The following is an 18,832-nucleotide window of genomic DNA, read 5'->3' as shown; positions in this document are numbered from 1 at the left end:
ATCGAATGGGTTTGAGGAAAAAGGGGCATGGAGATGGGGGAAGGCTAGTTGCCCTCTGATGTCTTTTGACTCTTAAAAAGTGAACTAGAACTTTCAATTTCCAATCAAATGAGCCATCTATGAAGTTTATACGAGCATCTCTTCCATAAGAACCATATATGACCCCAGGGCACAACTTCACAACACCTGTCCCCAGGCCCTGGGGGTTGTGTCGACACCAGAGTTTTTTTTACATGGTCTTTGAAATATTTTTAACGAAATGGCTATCTCAAAGTTTTTTTAAGATGCATTTGGGAAAAAAGGGCTAGGGGAGGGGCTAGTTGCCTTTTGATCTCTTTTGAATCTTAAAAATTAAACTAGAAGTTTCAATTTCTAATCAAAAATGCCCTCTCTGAAGTTAATGTGAGCATTCCTTCCATAAGAACCAAAGATGCCCCCAGGGCATAACTTAAACGCCTGCCCCCGGGCCTTGGGGGTTGTGTCGACAGCGAAGTTTTTGTTTTATGATTTTTGGACTATTTTTAACAAAATGGTTATCTAAAAATTTTTATCGGATGCATTTGGGAAAAAAGGCATGGGGGGGGGCTAGTTGCCCTCTGATCTCTTTTGAGTCTTAAAAAGGGCACTAGAACCTCCAATTCCCAATCGATTGACCCCCTTCTTAAGTTTATGCAACAACCCCTTCCATGTGAAGTTTTTCTGGGAAAAAAATAATAATAATAAAACATTGGAGCCGTATGTCCTTTACTATAGGCAACGCTATAGCGTTGTCTCTGATAACCAATTTTCTCACTTTGAATTATCATTCTCTTACTTTAGTGGCTACAAAGTTCTCCAAGATTAGTTTACCTTTTTTTATCTTATAATAATTGGGAGAACAGAATTCAAACACAAGTGAGAATTGGATTCAGGATTGGATGCGAGACCGCGGTCGTTTTCAGGAAGAATGGGTCTAGCAATTCTACTTAATCGTGTCGTCACTACAAACAAGAGCATGGTTACTAACCGTTTCTCTAACGGTAAAATTATAAGGTCTACTGCCTATTTAGTGCTTTAATAAAAGGAATTATATTACAAATACTTTCTTTTTTTTCTTATTAAAATATTGAAAATAAATGAAAATTTCAGTGAAACCAGACCAGGATTTTCCAATAGGCCCGCTAGACCCTGCGGCTTTCACTATTTCCAAAGTTTTGGGGATATCCCCGAAAATCAAACCTTTAACCCTTTCCGGTACAAATTATGAAATCGTCAGAAAATTTTGCTTTTTTTTACGTTTCCTATGTCCTTGGGCTTAGAAACCGACAAATATTGAACTAAAAAATTTATTCCAACTATGAAATGAAATATAAGGTGGTGTCTGGTAGAGACCACTTTGAAACATGTGCAGAAAAAACCTGTGGTGAAGTTCTTTTCCAGACATCACTGGTGGTGTCTGGAAAAGAACTAAAGCAGTTCTTTGTGTAGTTCATGCACAATAAAACTTTACAAACTGAACATTGCCATTTTGTGCGATGTGGCTCAATCTTTCTACTACATTGAGCACATCTTCTTGAAGTACCCTGAACAGGTAAGTGTTTTGATTGATCCAATCTCTTTTCCGGAGGAACGCAAGGCTTGAATTTGGGGAAAACTTCCAATTTTCTGTATGGCCGACCTCTCTTACCCTTGCATGAATAACTTCCAACCAAACAAGTGACAATGCGACATCTAAATTCTTTCAACGTCATCTTGTTAGTATCTGGTATAGTGGACAACTTGAACAAGATAAAGGAATTGATGGTTGTGATGTCGATGAAGTGCCACAGTAGGCGGTGTCATCACTTTCCGCTTTTTCTGTTAATCTCATAGAGAGACTTCAACGCGTCAGCTTTGTCGATGCATCCCATAAACTTGTTGTACTCGACGACCACATTTAGGCATGTAACTTGGGTAATAGATCCATCTTACTCCTTCCTACCGATCCGTGTCACTTCTCTTTCTTTATGAATCGTCGAAAGAAGTTGTACACATCGTTTGTCCTTCCAGCATACCCAGTGGATTCTATCTGAACTCACAGCGTAGTCCGAATCACCTCGTCTCAGCTCTTTTTCGGCTTTGAGTTTGGGTAGACTTTAACAGTTTGCACGAACTGCATCGCAGCAGTAGAGCTTGCTTTTCCATGAGGTTTTTTCCATTTTTTCGATGAGGTTTACTGAACAGAAGAAATTGTCACAATAAATGTGATAATTTTTGCCTTCCAATCCCGTGGTAAGATCGATAACTGCTCGTTCTTCAAGTCCAAACTCTCTATTGTCAGCTAACTTTCTGGTGTATACTTGAAAATCACAAACAAAACCGTGCGTGTCTGCTCTGACCCAGATCTCGTAGCCTCGTTTTATGGGCTTCATATGCATATACTGTTTGAAAGCAATGCGTCCTTTGAATTTGACTATGCTTTCGTCGACGGCCTGCTCTTTGGTAGGCTTGTAAGTCCTTCGAAAGCTTGAGCGTAGTTTGTCAATCACAGGTCTGATCTTGTAGAGTTTGTCATAGTTGTCACTTCCTTTCCGGGGATAAGATCAAATTGTCATTGATTTGAACGTGAGCAAGAAGCCAGCTGAAACGGCTTTTATTCATCAGCCCAGAGATGTAATTATCTCTGAGTTCACCGTGACTTGACCAGAAATCTCGATAAGATGGTACTGTCTTGACACCTAAAAGCATATTGATTGCTAAAAAAAACTTTCATTTCATCTCGATTATTTGGGGTTAACGAAATACTTTTCTGAGTAGCATATAAGCTTGTTTGAAATACGATGTTGTCAATCAGATCAAGAATTTAGAATTAAAGAATAAAAAAGAGCAAATTTATTTTAAGGTTCTAGATGCTAGACTCATTTTTGTGGAAATTGCTTCATTTTCATTTTTTTGTCGAGCTGCTTAAGGGGTCACAAACTTAATTCACTCCAAAAAAAAAAAAACAAACAAAACAATTTAGCATATGTTGCAAGGTGGTCATTGGGGATTACCTGTGTCTCATGTCCAAAATCTCCGTATCGTGATTAATATATTAAACTGTGATGATACTAAATTGTACACTACTACACAAAGAACAAATTGACAGGGAAAACAATATTAAAGATACTACTATTTCCAAGTATTTTAAACTTTCTTACTTTTTATTAAAAAACAGCACGTGGTCTAATCTAAATACTAGGTGTCACCTCACTAGGTGTCAATTAGGCTGCCTATAAATTTTGACCGTCAGACAGCATTGCTTGGCATATGCTAGACCAGTGGTTTCTTATTTTCACCACATACGGATCATGGTAAAAAAAATATAAAAAGGTGGTTTCACGTTGGAACCACTTCGTCGGAAAGGGTTAAATCCTGCATGGGTGAAACAAAATCTTAAGCTGGTTAGCCTTCAGCAATTATTGTCATTATATATCCAATATTCAGTTTAATTTATTAATTCTTACCTAAGCTGTTAATTTATTTTGGAATTAAAAAAATATTTTGAAATAAGGAATTTTGAAAAACTTGAAACTTCGGCAATCAAAAATGAACAGAAATTAATTTAAAATAGCTTTCGCATTTAAACAATTTTCGCATTTCCAAGCTGTGTTCTTTTAGAAATATGTGAAACGGTGCGCCGACAGGAACTGGAAAGATTATTAGTAAGGGTTATATCCTACCACCGCAAAGAATCAACAAGTGGAATAGAGAAAGTATCACAATTAAGAATAGACGAAGAAGTTGAAGCGAAAGAAATAATTTCACACTTCTCTTTATTTAACAAAAGGCCAATCCTGGAAAAAGTAGTAAAAACAGAAGATACAATTTTAAATAGACCAGTCCTACCCCGACTAATTAGGAGTAAATCGTCAGCATACGCAAGATAAGAAACATTTGAAAGATCAGAAAAATACGTAGAGGAGATTTTCACAAGCACACCAGAAAGGTAAATTTTAAACAGTATAGGTTATGAAACGCTACCTTGTCATACACCTCTTTTTATTATAATAATAGTGGTCGGAGAAGGTTTCAAACTGAGGAAAGAATTAGAATATTAATACTTCAGAAGCCGAATAACAATAGCGAATATAAAAACTGGGAGTGCATAAAACTGTCAAATACTTTCGAAAGATCTAAAGCACAAATAAACATTCCTTTACTCTTAGAACTATTATCCAGAAGAAGAGGTACTAAAATGCAATAAAGATGTTGACAACCCAACCCAACCCAGAGCGAAAATCAAACTGGTTCTCTCCTTCGTTAGGCATATTAGTGAAATGGAGAAGAATTATAGATTCAAGAAATTTACTTATATTACAAGACAGTTAGGATGGAATGAATAACAATAAGCAGGAGACTTTCCCTGCTTAATATTGAACTTATATTGCCACATAGGAAACCCTAAGGAACTCTCAAAGTGCAAATACACATCTAAAAACAAACAGCTGTAGGTGATAAGCTAGTGGAAGGCAGCATTACGAAAGACACATTTTAGATATCCCATCTGCATCAGTAGAATCAGACTTTAAATTCTTAATACCACTACAAACAGTGGAACATATGATGGGAATTGCATGTCGCTGCGAAATACGGACAGATGAGAATGGTGCAATAAGACGAGAATACACAGCATGTACGACATAATTAACAGACGAAAAAACAGAAGAATAATGCTTCTGCCAGATAGAGTTAATCACTTTACGCCAAACATGTTTATTCACAGCACAGTCCATGCCACGAAACCTCACTGACCTAAGATCACCTCACACCCGGATCATGGGTGGCCGGACACGTTCTAACGGAACAGCTGTACCTTCTGCTTCTTTCAGACATGACATTATTTATTTATAACATAAACTTAACTCAGAGACTTTATCAGGCTCCACATATTGAAGATGCAGTAAATGATAGGGTACGCGTATAAAAGATAGCAGGGATGTAAACGTTTATATGTATATCAAGGTATCTGCTTTTTTTTAATTATACCTGGATAACCATTTAGATAACAATTTTAAATCTCAAAACTGATGGAACACAAGGAAGCGAAAATATTGGTATCCGGCGTTTACTCCCCCAGAAAATACCCCCCGAAAAATCCCCCCCGCGGAAAATACCCCCCCCTACCGGAAAATATCCCCCCGGAAATACTACCCGCGGAAAATACCCCCCCCTCGGAAAATACCCCCTGAATAATACTCCCCGGAAAATAGCCCCCTGTGGGAAATACTCCCCCACCCCACATCCGTGGAGAACTAGGCTTTCCAAATCACTCTCTCAAGTTTACGCAGTGTAAAATTCGAGAACACACCGGTTTTTTCGTTAGTTTCTTCGTTACTTTAAGGTACAATTATTCTGCATATTAGATAGATAGATAGATAAGCGTATTCTAAAGCCAAATATGTGGCCATGATCACAGTAAAAATAACATAAGTGAAAGGCACAAATGACATAAACTTTGATAAGCAATCATCATTAAAAACTTAAATGAAACACTATATTAACCTAATAATAATAGTGCTTAATACTTGGAAAAACGGGCATTGAAAAAAATAAAACATTTAATACTTGGAAAAATACGCCTAAATGAAACATTACATTTAGTCTATACTGGGATTTTTTTTTATTTTTTTTTTAGTTAACAAAATTTCCAGATATCTCGCTGTTCTTCTGGAATTTTTAGTGTCCATATACCAAGAAAGAATTGATTTCTAACTTCAAACTATCCAAATACTTTACCCCCCCTCCGTCCTATGTGCAAACATATAGCCCAAATTATGTATTTCCCATATATTCTGGCACTTGTCTTTGTCTTGTCGGGCGCTAAGCTGAAAAAAACTAACGAAGAAACCGGTTTAGTTCTCGAGTTTTACGCAGCGTAAACTTGAGTGAGTTTCCCATAATACACAAGTAGCCTATTAAAACTCCTTTCCCTACGGAAATATAAAAAAACTCAAATACAATTCTCAAATATAGAAAGCCTTATTTTACAGGGGTAGAGTTTTCTGGGGGTATTTACCGGGGGGAGGGGATTTTCCGTGGGGGGATTATTTTCTGGGGGAGTTTTTTCTGAAGGGGGGTATTTTACAAGGGGGTATTTTCCACGGGGAGTATTTTCCGGGGTATTTTCCAGGGGGGTATTTTCCGGGGGGGGGGAGGATATTTTCAATGGGGTATTTTCCGTGGGGTATTTTCTATTTTCCGCGGGGGATATTTTCCGGGGGCAATCACCGGGGGGGGGGGGGTAAGTGCCTAGAACCTAAAAAATCACAAATAGGGGTGGGTAGTCAACATCATGTTCATCATTATGGACTGTTACATTCGAAGAAAAGATGCATGAAGAGCACACAACGAGGTTAATGTCAGCAAGGCCGTATCCAGGGTTTTTGTTCGGAGGGGGGGGGGTTTACCCGATTTTTTCCTGTGGACTTTGTCTAACATCCTCGAGCAACATTACGTTAGCTCAAAACCGTTAGTCTGCCCCTTGCGAACGAGGACGCGTCCAATAGGCATACTTTCGTATCTTTAAGGGGATTTTTTTTTTTTTTTTTTTTTTTTTTTTTTTTTTTTTTTTTTTTAGTAACGCAAAAACAAGACAAGTATTTACATATAGTTAAATACTACAAGCTAATTTTTTTTTTTGGACACAGCAAAAACAGTTAACTTTGAACAGTCGATGAGTTCTGGCGTAAGACTTCCAGTTAAAAAAAAAAATCGTTTATTGAGAGAAAAGCATTAATTCTAAAATAAAAAGGCAAAAGAGAGTCAAATTAGTGCAGTATCAGCTGACCAAAGTCATGATCAAATACAAATTTTGCTCCTTGAGTGAGTCGGGGGGCTGAAAGATCTCCCTGTACCTGGTCAGGATGGATTGATGCTGAGTCTTTCACCCTGGGACATATAGAAGGATCCATCCTTGTTTTTTCGCAGGCAGATCACAATTAGCGAGCCGTCAGAGGAAGGAGCATCTACCTCCAAAGCTGCAAAATACTTGTAAATATGCCCCATGAAGAACTTTGCGATGAACCAACGTCCGTCCACGCAGGTTGGTGGGTAATTTGAACCCGTTGTGGCTACTGCTCCAATAGGCAGCATAGAGAGCCCACCGACTCATCAACTTCCATTTCAGACTCGCTCTCGCATCCTGTTGGGAGGTCAGTCGTGTCGGACTCGCAACTTGAATGACTTGAATCCTCTGCGTCTCCAATACTTTTCCCTGGTGCGACGCCAAGACGTTTGCGTGTGACGTTCCTCAAAGATTTTTTAAATCTGCGGGCTTGCAGGACATCCAATAAAACTTTTTGACGTTGTCTGCAACCTCGTGCGAAGTTTGCTGGGCCGAAAGCGGGTGGTCCGGGAAGACTCTGGAGCGTGATAAGCACTTGGCAAAGACATATTTAAGATTTGCTTTTCCATTTGTGGCGAGACTTTCCAGAAGTAGCTTTAAAAGATGGGGGAATTTTTCTTTTCTTACCGTGGTTTCGTTTGGGTTGTCCATTTTGTAATCATCAAGCATTTTCCTCCATGCCCTTTTCATTGGAGCGAAAAAAGCAACGTCCAGCGGTTGCAGTATATCTGTAGCGTTTGGGGGGAGGCATACAAAGCGAATGTTGTTTTCTCTACAGACTTTCAACACTTTGGCAGAAAAGTGGGAAGACAGGTTGTCACCCAACAAAACTTTCACTCCTGCTCTCTTCTTCAGATGATGGAGTGCTAGCGACATAAACCACTCTTCAAAAACTTCGCTAGGGGACACACAACTCAGACATATAAGCAGACAAAGACAGACACTGGGACAAGCAAACACTCCCCAAAAACTAGGGGAGTGTTGACACTGGGACATGCAAACACCCGCCCAGACACACAGACACAAAGAGTGGGAGAGACAAAAAACACATAAAAACGCATACATTCAGACGTGCAAACTGACAAAGAAAGCCACTGGGAAAAACAAAGACTCGCCCACACACACAGGCAAAGAGAGTGAGAGAAACAAAAACGCATACAGGCACTGGGATAAGCAAACAACCGACCAGACACACAGGCTTAACGAGTGGGAAAGAAAAAAAAACAGACAAACACATAAATTCAAATATGCAAACCGACAAAGAAAGATACTGGGATAATAAACACCAGCCCAGACCCCCGGGCAAAGGGAGTGAGAGAGACATAACACACATAAAAGCACATAAATTCAGACGTGGAAACTGACAAAGACAGGCACTTGGACAGGCAAAGACTTGCCAACAAACAAACAGGCAAAGAGAGTGAGAGAGAAAAAAACGTATACAGGCACTAGGATAAGCAAACAACCGACCAGACACACAGGCTTAGATAACGAGAGAGACAAAAAAAATATACAAATACACAATTCAGAAATACAAACAAACAAAGACAGACACTCAAACAAGCAAATACTCGCCCAGACACACAGAAACAAAGAGTGAGAGAGACAAAAACGCATAAGTGAACATAAATTCAGGTATCCAAACAAACAAAGGCAGATACTGGAACAAGCAAACACCCACCCAAATACACAGGCTTAGAGAGTGGAAGAGAAAAAATGCATTTACATAAATAAATTCAACAAGAAAACCGACAAACCCAGACACTGGGGCAAGCAAACACCATCCCAGATGAACAGGCAAAGAGAATGGAGAGAAAAAAGCCCACACAAATTCATAGATTCAGACATATAAACAGACAAAGACAGGCACTGGGACAAGCAAACACTCCCCAAAAACTAACTGGCTTAGAGAGTGAGAGAGACAAAAACACATACAAACATACAACTCTGATATACAAACAGACAAAGACAGACACTGGGACACGCAAACCCATGCCCAGACACAAAGGCATAGAGAGTGAGAGACTTGCTTGCCCCAGTGTCTGGGTTTGTCGGTTTTCTTGTTGAATTTATGTATGTAAATGCATTTTTTCTCTTCCACTCTCTAAGCCTGTGTATTTGGGTGGGTGTTTGCTTGTTCCAGTATCTGCCATTGTTTGTTTGGATACCTGAATTTATGTTTACTTATGCGTTTTTGTCTCTCTCACTCTTTGTGCCTGTGTGTCTGGGCGAGTATTTGCTTGTTTGAGTGTCTGTCTTTGTTTGTTTGTATTTCTGAATTATGTATTTGTATATTTTTTTGTCTCTCTCGTTATCTAAGCCTGTGTGTCTGGTCGGTTGTTTGCTTATCCTAGTGCCTGTATACGTTTTTTTCTCTCTCACTCTCTTTGCCTGTTTGTTTGTTGGCAAGTCTTTGCCTGTCCAAGTGCCTGTCTTTGTCAGTTTCCACGTCTGAATTTGTGTGCTTTTATGTGTGTTATGTCTCTCTCACTCCCTTTGCCCGGGGGTCTGGGCTGGTGTTTATTATCCCAGTATCTGTCTTTGTCGGTTTGCATATTTGAATTTATGTTTTGGTCTGTTTTTTTTTCTTTCCCACTCGTTAAGCCTGTGTGTCTGGTCGGTTGTTTGCTTATCCCAGTGCCTGTATGCGTTTTTGTTTCTCTCACTCTCTTTTCCTGTGTGTGTGTTGGCGAGTGTTTGCTTTTCCCAGTGCCTGTCTTAGTCAGTTTGCACGTCTGAATGTATGCGTTTTTATGTGTTTTTTGTCTCTCTCACTCTTTGTGCCTGTGTGTCTGGGCGAGTGTTTGCATGTCCCAGTGTCAACACTCCCCTAGTTTTTGGGGAGTGTTGCTTTTCCCAGTGCCTGTCTTTGTCTGTTTGCATGTCTGAATATATGTGTTTATGTGTTTTCGTCTCTCTCATTCTCTAAGCCTGTTTGTCAGGGGGAGTGTTTGCTTGTCCCAGTGTCTTTCTTTGTCTGTTTGCATGTATGAATCGATGTATTTGTGTGTGTTTTTCTCTCTCCACTCTCTTAACCTGTGTGTCAAAGCTGATGTTAGCTTGTCCAACCGTCTGTCTTTGTCGGTTTGTATGTCTGAATGTACGCGTTTTTATGCGTTTTTTGTCTCTCTCACTTTTTGTGCCTTTGTGTTTGGGTGGGTGTTTGCATGTCCCAGTGTTTGTCTTTGTCACTTTGTATGTCTGAATTGTGTGTTTATATGTGTTTTTGTCTCTCTCAGTCCTGAGGCCTGTGCGTCTTGGTGGGTCTTTGGTTGTCCCAGTGTCTGTTTTTGTCTGCTTATATGTCTGAGTTGTGTGTTTGTATGTGTTTTTGTCTCTCTCACTCTCTAAGCCAGTTTGTCTGGGGGAGTGTTTGCTTGTTCTATTTCTTTCTTTGTCTGTTTGTATGTCTGAATCTATGTATTTGTCTGTGTTTTTGTCTCTCCACTCTCTTTGCCCGTGTGTTTGGGCTGGTGTTTGCTTGTCCCAGTGTCTGTCTTTGTCGGTTTGCATGTTGAATTTATGTATGTGTATGCGTTTTTTCTTTCCCACTCTCTAAGCCTGTATGTCTTGGTGGGTGTTTGCTTGTTCCAGTGTCTGCCTTTGTCTGTTTAGAGTTATGAATTTATGTGTTTTTATGCGTTTTTGTCTCTCTCACTCTTTGTACCTGTGTGTGTGTGGGTGGGTATTTGCTTATTTCAGTGTCTGTCTTTGTTTGTTTGTATGTCTGAATTGTGTATATGTATATTTTTTTGTCTCTCTCATTATCTAAGCCTGTGTGTGTGGCCGGTTGTTTGCTTATCCCAGTGCCTGTATGCATTTTTGTCCCTCTCACTCTCTTTGCCTGTGTGTCTATTGGCAAGTTTTTGCTTGTCCCACTACCTGTCTTTGTCACTTTGTAGGTCTGAATTTTGTGTTTGTATGGGTTTTGTCTCTCTCAATATTGAGGCCAGTGCGTCTGTGGGTCTTTGGTTGTCCCAGTGTCTGTCTTTGTCTGTTTGTATGTGTTAGTCTATGTATTTGTGTGTGTTTTTGTCTTTCTCATTTCCTTTACCTGGGTGTCTGGGCTGGAGTTTTCTTGTCCCAGTGTCTTTCTTTGTCGGTTTGCATTTTTGAATTAATGTGTTTGTATCCGTGTTTTTCTCTCCCACTCGTTAAGCCTCTATTTCTGGGTGGGTGTTGGTTTGTTCCAGTGTCTGCCTTTGTCGGTTTGCATGTCTGAATATATGTGTTTGCATGCGTTTTTGTCTCTCTCACTCTTTGTGCCTGTGTGTCTGGCCGGTGTTTGCTTTTCTAAGTGTATGTCTTTGTCTGGTTGTATGTCTGAATTGTGTATTGCTTGTCCCAATGCCTGTATGCGTTTTTGTCTCTCACTCTCTTTGCCTGTTTGTGTGTTGGACAGTGTTTGCCTGTCCAAGTGCCTGTCTTTGTCAGTTTGCAGGTCTGAATTTATATGTTTTTATGCGTGTTTTGTCTCTCTCACTCTCTGTCCCTGTGTGTCTGGGCGGGTGTTTGCATGTCCCAGCGTCTTTCTATGTCTGTTTGTATGTCTTAATTGTATGTTTTTATGTGTTTTTGTCTCTTTCACTCTCTAGGCCAGTGTGTCTGGATGGGTGTTTACTTGTCCCAGTGTCTGTCTTTGTCTATTTGTATGTCTGAATCTATGAATTTGTGTGGGCTTTTGTCTCTCCACTCTCGCTGCCTGTGTATCTGGGCTGGTGTTTGCTTGCCCCAGTGTCTGTCTTTGTCGGTTTTCATATTGAATTTATGTATGTGCATGCATTTTTTCTCTCCCACTCTCTAAGCCTGTGTGTTTGGGTGGGTGTTTGCTTGTTCCAGTATCTGCCTTTGTTTGTTTGGATACCTGAATTTATGTTTATTTATGCGTTTTTGTCCCTCTCACTCTTTGTGCCTGTGTGTCTGGGCGGGTATTTGCTTGTTTCAGTGTCTGTCTTTGTTTGTTTGTATGCCTGAATTGTGTATTTGTATATTTTTTTTTGTCTCTCTCGTTATCTTAGCCTGTGTGTCTGGTTGGTTGTTTGCTTATCCCAGTGCCAGTATGCGTTTTTGTCTCTCTCACTGTCTTTGCCTGTGTATCTGGGCGGGTGTTTGCTTGTCCCAGTGCCTGTTTTTGTCAGTTTGCACGTCTGAATTTATGTGTTTGTATGTGTTTTTGTATCTCTCACTCTCTGTGCCTGTTTGTCTGGGCGGGTGTTTTCTTGTCCCAGTGTCTGTCTTTGTCATATTGTATGTCTGAAATGTGTGTTTGTATGTGTTTTTGTCTCTCTCACTCTTTAGGCCAGTGTGTCTGGGTGGGTCTTTGGTTGTCCCAGTGTCTGTCTACGTCTATTTGTGTGTCTGAGTCTATGTATTTGTGTGTGTTTTGTCTCTCTCATTCCCTTTGGCTGGGTGTCTGGGCTGGTGTTTGATCGTCCCAGTGTCTGTCTTTGTTGGTTTGCATGTTTGAATCTATGTGTTTGTATCCGTGTTTTTCTCTCCCACTTGTTAAGCCTGTGTTTCTGGGTGGGTGTTGGCGTGTTTCAGTGTCTGCCTTTGTCGGTTGGCCCATCTGAATATATGTGTTTGTATGCGTTTTTTGTCTCTCTCACTCTTTGTGCGTGTGTGTCTGGGCAGATGTTTGCTTGTCCCAGTTTTTTTCTTTGTCTGTTTGTATGTCTGAATTGCGTATTGCTTGTCCCAGTGCCTGTATGCGTTTTTGTCTCTCTCACTCTCTTTACCTGTGTGTTTGTTGGCGAGTCTTTGCCTGTCCAAGTGCCTGTCTTTGTCAGTTTCCACGTCTGAACTTATATGCTTTTATGTGTGTTATGTCTCTCTCACTCCCTTTGCCTGGGTGTCTGGGCTGGTATTTCTTATCCCAGTATCTGTCTTTGTCGGTTTGCATATTTGAATTTATGTGTTTGTCTGTTTTTTTTTCTTTCCCACTCGTTAAATCTGTGTGTCTGAGCTGGTGTTTGCTTGTTCCATTGTCTGCCTTATGTCTGAATATATGTGTTTGTATACGTTTTTGTCTCTCTAACTCTTTGTGCCTGTGTTTCTGGTCGGGTGTTTGCTTGTTTAAGTGTCTGTCTCTGTCTGTTTGTACGTCTGAATTGTGTATTTGTATATTTTTGTCTCTCTCAGTCCCTAAGCCTGTGTATCTGGGCGGTTGTGTTGGGTATGTGTTTGCTTGTCCCAGTGTCTGTCTTTGTCTGTTTGTATGTCTGAATCTGTGTGTTTGTATGTGTTTTTGTCTCTCTCACTCTCTAAGCCAGTTTGTTTTTGGGGAGTGTTTGGTTGTCCCAGTGCCTGTCTGTCAGTTTGTATGTCTGAATCTATGTGTTTGTATGTGTTTTTGTCTCTCCGCTCTCTTTACCTGTGTGTCTGGGCTGGTTTTTGCTTGTCCCAGCGTCTGTCTTTGTCGGTTTGCATGTTGAACTTATGTTTATATGCGTTTTTTCTCTCCCACTCTCTAAGCCTGTGTGTCTGGGTGGGTGTTTGCTTGTTCCAGTGTCTACATTTGTCTGTTTTCATGTCTGAATTTATGTGTTTTAATTTATGTGTTTGTGTTCGTTATTTGTCTCTTTCAATCTATGTGCCTGTGTATGTCAGGATGGTTGTTTGCTTGTCCCAGTGTCTGTCATTGTCTGACTGATGTCTAAATTGTTTATTTGTATGTGTTTTTTTTCTCTCACTCTCATTGCCTGTGTGTAGGGGTGGGTGTTTGCTTGTCACAGCGCCTGCCTTTGTCTGTTTGCATATCTGAACCTATGTATTTGTACGTGTTTGTGTCTCTATCACTCTCTTTGCCTGTGTGTCTGGGCTGGTGTTTGCTTGTCCCAGTGTCTGTCTTTTACTGTTTGTATGTCTGAATTGTGTATTTGTATGTGTTATTGTTTCTCTCACTCTCTAAGCCTGCTTGTGTCGGTGGGTGTTTTCTTGTCCCAGTGCCTGTCTTTTTGTGTTTGTATGTTATAATATATGTATTTTTATGTGTTTTATCTCTTTCACTCTCTGTGCCTGAGTTTCTGGGTGGTTGTTTACTTATTCCAGTGCCTGTCTTTGTCGGTTTGAAATCTGAATTATATTTTTGTATGCATTTTTGTCTCTCTCGCTCTCTGTGGTCCCAATGTTTGTCTTTGCCTGTTTATATGTCTGAATTGTGTATTTTTATATGTTTTTATTTCTCTTACTCTCTTTGCCTCTGTGTCTGAGTGGATATTTGCTTGTCTGTGGGTATTTTGGAGAAAAGAAGCTTAGTGTTCAATTCTGATTTATTCCAAAGATACGAAAAATGTTCCACTTCAGTTTTGAATTTTTTCAAAGAAGAGAAAAAATTTGAAGTTTTGTTCTGAATTTTTCCATACAAGATAGAAAAGGTTATACTTCGATTCCGATTTTTTCCCTAAGAAAGAAAAAGTTCCATTTTAATTCGGAATTTTTTAAAAACAGTATGTGATTGTTCTTGATCATAATAGGCCTGTGAACATTCTATGCGAAATCAGATTTATTTAAGCCAACTTTACTAAGATCTTACCAATAGTTTCCAAAAACCAACAAAGTAATACATAATGTATTTTTAATGAAATAATGGCATGTAGAACATTAACGTAAAAACATGTTAGGTACATTATTATACATTATTAATAGCATTGAACAATTTTGGACATTTAAAATCTTTTCCATAAAATATTTGTAAGATCCCCATTAATGCTTGTTTCATAGAATATTAACGTAAAAATATGTTAAATACATTATTATATATTATTAATACCATTGAATAATTTTGGACATTCTGAATCTGTTCCATAAAATAATTCTAAGATCCCCGTTAATGCTAGTTTCACAGTTCAAGCATTTCTCCTTGTCAGATTTCAACGGAACAATTATTTTATCTTGTGCACTCACTTTCTTCGAATATTTCATTTAAAAATTTTTTTTAAATATGATGCAAGTGTTTATCGTACCAATGTACGAAAATTACCGATTTAATACATACAATAAACTAGGTAGTGTCAATAACCAGCCATAGAGTACCACTGGGACAGTTGAAGTGATTAAGTGAAGCTAGGTCTCTCAAATTTATAGACTTGTGAATGATGAATATATTCTAATCATTTTCTTATAATGTGGCATGGGAGTCACCATTCCCTTTTCAGTCTCCATCAGCCCCTTCTTTTTTGGATCTCGATGGCAAAATCATCGAAGGTGAACCGAATGTTTAAGATGCATTTACTTCATATTTTGCGAATATTGGTAAAAGGACCGCTTCGGCTGTTGGTTCGTCTCCTTCAGGATCCAACTTCAGGTCTTATCTTGGGCCACCTAGTATGAAGTCAATATTTTTGGAACCAGCAACGGAGAAAGAAATTGCTAAAATTGTTATGGGATTGAAAAATAGTTCGTCTGGCCCTGATAATATTCCTACTAAAGTAATTAAGTTCATACTTCCTTCCATTATTTATTCCTTAACAAAACTTATTAACCTCTCCTTTCAGCATGATATTTTCCAGAGAAGTCTCAAGCGTGCTCAAGTCATCATATTATATAAGGGGGGGGGACACGAAATGATCCAGCCAACTATCGGCCAATTTCTTTGTCGTCTGTGTTAAGAAAAATATTTGAGAAGGCAATACTTTCTCGTCTTAATAATTTTCTTACTTCTAAAGATTTTTTTCACGATTTTCAATTTGGTTTTCTAGCAAATCATTCGACTGAGCATGCTTGTGCAGTTTTACTGAATTATCTTCACTCTGCCATAGACTCCCATTTGATTCCTGCTGCTTTGTTTCTGGATGTTCGTAAAGCCTTTGATTCTTTAACCCACAGTGTTCTTCTACTTAAACTTTCTCATTTTGGCGTAAGAAGTAGTGCGTTTTATTGGTTCAAGTCTTTCTTGTCTGGTAGAATAATTTCTGTTGATCCATTTTTTCGCTCACCATCAAGTGTTGACCAGGGGGTCCCTCAAGGGTCAGTTTTAGGGCCGGCACTGTTTTTAATTTATATAAATGACCTAATTTTTGCAGTTAGAAATTAAAATCCTCTTTATTGCTGTCGTCTATGTCATCCAACAGTCTCCCTTACTCATAATTATTGTCTGCATACCTCGGATTCTCTTGTTACTTTTGCCGATGATACCACCCTTATTACTTCTGGGAGAACAGAGGATGAGGTTCGTACAAAGTTAGTGGACCTCTTTGAGAGAGTTTCAATTTGGTTTGATGCTAACTCTCCTGCCTTAAATGTTTCTAAAACTAGTTTTTTAGTTTTTTCTCGTATATCCCAGGCTTACCCTCAAGTATCTGAAATTCATATATTCAAAGGCTTCATTAGTAGACCAAGGGATGGCCATGTCCGTTTCCTAGGTATCCTCCTAGATGAAAATTTATCTTTCAAACACCATATTGATTTGATTAAAATGAAGGTAGGCAGAAGCCTCGGTATTCTAAGAAAACTAAAACATATCTTTCCAGGACCAATTCTAAGAATCCTATTTCATAGCTTAATTCATTCTTATGTTTCCTATTGTTCAGTCATATGGATGTATACTTTCCCTTCTTTTCTCAAACCGCTTTCGGATACTTATGATAAAGCTATAAGTCTTATCCAGGATGTGAATCGCTCGACAACTAAACCGTTACTTGATATTAAAAAAACTTTATATTCTTTCCTGTGCGTCTTTCGCTTTTCTTCAGCTCCATGGTGATATTCCTAGGTCCCTTAGGTTTGCGTCTTCTTTTGTATCTGATTGGTCAAATTATCAACTCCGTAGCTCTCTAAATATCCAAATTCCCCATACACCAACAATAAGATCCGATTTTAATCCTCTTGTTGCGTGTCATTTGACATGGAACACCCTCCCCGATTCGGCTCGAGAATGCCACTCGTTTGGCACCTTCAAAAGACTAGTAAAAAAAATATTTGTTTTCATGTGATTAATTTTCTTTATATTTTTGCCTGCTGCCAATAGTTTTTTTTTTTTTTTTTTTTTTTTTTTTTTTTTTTTTTTTTTAGATGTTTTGATTCACTGTAGTTTGATAAAGCTTATTTAGTGAACTCTCCTATTTTTTATATACCCATTTTGTCCAAAATAGACCAAAGATAATATAGCAGAACCTCCAGGGACAAAACAGCCCTCCCCCAGAACCCGGGGGCACGGGGACAAGTGTTGTAAAATGTGCCCAGGAGTATATAAAGTTTTTATGGATGGATTGGTCGTATAAACTTCTGAGGGTGCTTATTCAATTATAAATCGGAATTTTTAGTGCCCTTCTCAGGAGTCAAAAGAGATTGAAGGGAAACTAGCCCCCCCCCCCCAAAGGCTCTTTTCCAGCAAATGTACCCTAATCAGAATTTGGAGATAGCTCTTTTGTTCAAAATAGTTCATAGGCCAAATAACTATTCTTCCGGGGTTGATCCCCCCCGCCCTGGGGAAATGGCTTTGAGCTAAGGAACTTAATTATTGTTATTTTGATATTTTGTTTACTTTGCTACTTGGATTTAGTGGTTTACGAGGTAATTTCGATTTACGGTGCAAGGGCTGTAAGTTCTGCCTGATGCTTATTGTTACTTTGATACTTTATTTGCTTTGATACCTTGTTAACTTTGATCCTTTCTTTACTTTGATACTTTGCTACACCTCGGTACTACTTTTGATACTTTGATGTTGAAAAAAAATCCTATTTTCAAATAACGAGTTTTTTAAAAACTTGAAACTTTTTGCAATAAAAAAAGAATAAAAATGTTTGTCTCTCTCACTCTTTGTGCCTGTGTGTCTGGCCGGTGTTTGCTTGTGTTAGAGTCTATCTTTGTCTGTTGGTATGTCTGAATTGTGTATTGCTTGTTCCAGTGCCTGTATGCGTTTTTGTCTCTGCCACTCTCTTTGCCTGTTTGTTTTTTGGTGAGTCTTTGCTTGTCCCAGTGCCTATCTTTGTCAGTTTCCATCTCTGAATTTATGTGTTTTTATACGTGTTATGTCTCTCTCACTCTCTGTGCCTGAGTGTCTGGGCAGGTGTTTGCTTGTTCCAGTGTCTGTCTTTGTCTGTTTATATGTCTGAATCTGTGTATTTGTGTGTGTATGTCTCTCCACTCTCTTTGCCTGTAGGTCTGGACTGGTGTTTTATTGTCCCAGTGTCTGTCTTTGTCGGTTTGCGTGTTAAATTTATTTATGTGTATGCGTTTTTTCTCTCCCACTCTCTAATTTTTTGTGTCTGGGTTGGTCTTTGCTTGTTCAAGTGTCTGCCTTTGTCTGTTTGGATGTCTGAATTTATGTGTTTTCATGCGTTTTTGTCTCTCTCACTCTTTGTGTCTGTGTGTCTGGGGAGGTATTTGTATAAGATTTATGTCTCTCTCATTCTCTAAGCCTGTTTGTGCGTTGACGAGTGTTTGCTTGTCCCATTACCTGTCTCTGTCCGTCTGAACGTCTGACTGTATGCGTTTTTATGCGTTTTTTGTCTCTCTAACTCTCCGTGGCTGTATGCCTGGGCGGGTGTTGGCTTGTCTCTGTGTCTGTCTTTGTCAGTTTGTATGTCTAAATTGTGTATTTGTATGTTTTTCGTATCTTTCAGTCCTTAAACCTGTGTATCTGGGCGGTTGTTTGTCGTTTTTGTCACTCTCACTCTCTGTGCCTGTGTTTCTGGGCGGGTGTTTGCTTTTCCCCAGGAGTGAAGCTCCAGCTATTGAGAGGCAAGAAGGGTCCATATCTGGATAGTAAAAGTGCAAGGGATGTGTAATATTTTTTTCTCCTCATTATTGGGGGGGGGGCAACTGTCCCCCTTTCCGACCCCAAACGACAACCCTGCTTGTCCCAGTGCCTGTCTTTTTCGGTTTGCATGTCTGAATTTATGTGTTTGTATACGTTGTTGTCGATGTCTCTCTCTATGCCTGTGTGTCTGGCCGGGTGTTTGTTTGTCTCGGTGTCTGTCTTTGTCTGCTTGTATGTCTGAATTGTGTGTTTGTATGTGTTTGTGTCTCTCTCACTCTCTAAGCCAG

The 18,832-nt window shown here is 39.3% G+C and overlaps 1 protein-coding gene across 4 annotated transcripts in view; it reads left to right on the top strand.

Moving 5' to 3' along the window:
• Nucleotides 1–18,832, top strand: part of LOC148943465 (uncharacterized) — a 328,640-nt gene that overhangs the window by 121,222 nt on the left and 188,586 nt on the right. The window lies entirely within an intron of this gene.

Source organism: Artemia sp. Qi Xiang Cuo, chromosome 15 (genome assembly GCF_049724085.1).
Source record: "Artemia sp. Qi Xiang Cuo chromosome 15, ASM4972408v1, whole genome shotgun sequence".
NCBI lineage: Eukaryota > Metazoa > Arthropoda > Branchiopoda > Anostraca > Artemiidae > Artemia > Artemia sp. Qi Xiang Cuo.
The sequence above is the reverse complement of the archived record's forward strand: the minus strand, read 5'-3'. Positions and strand labels throughout refer to the sequence as shown.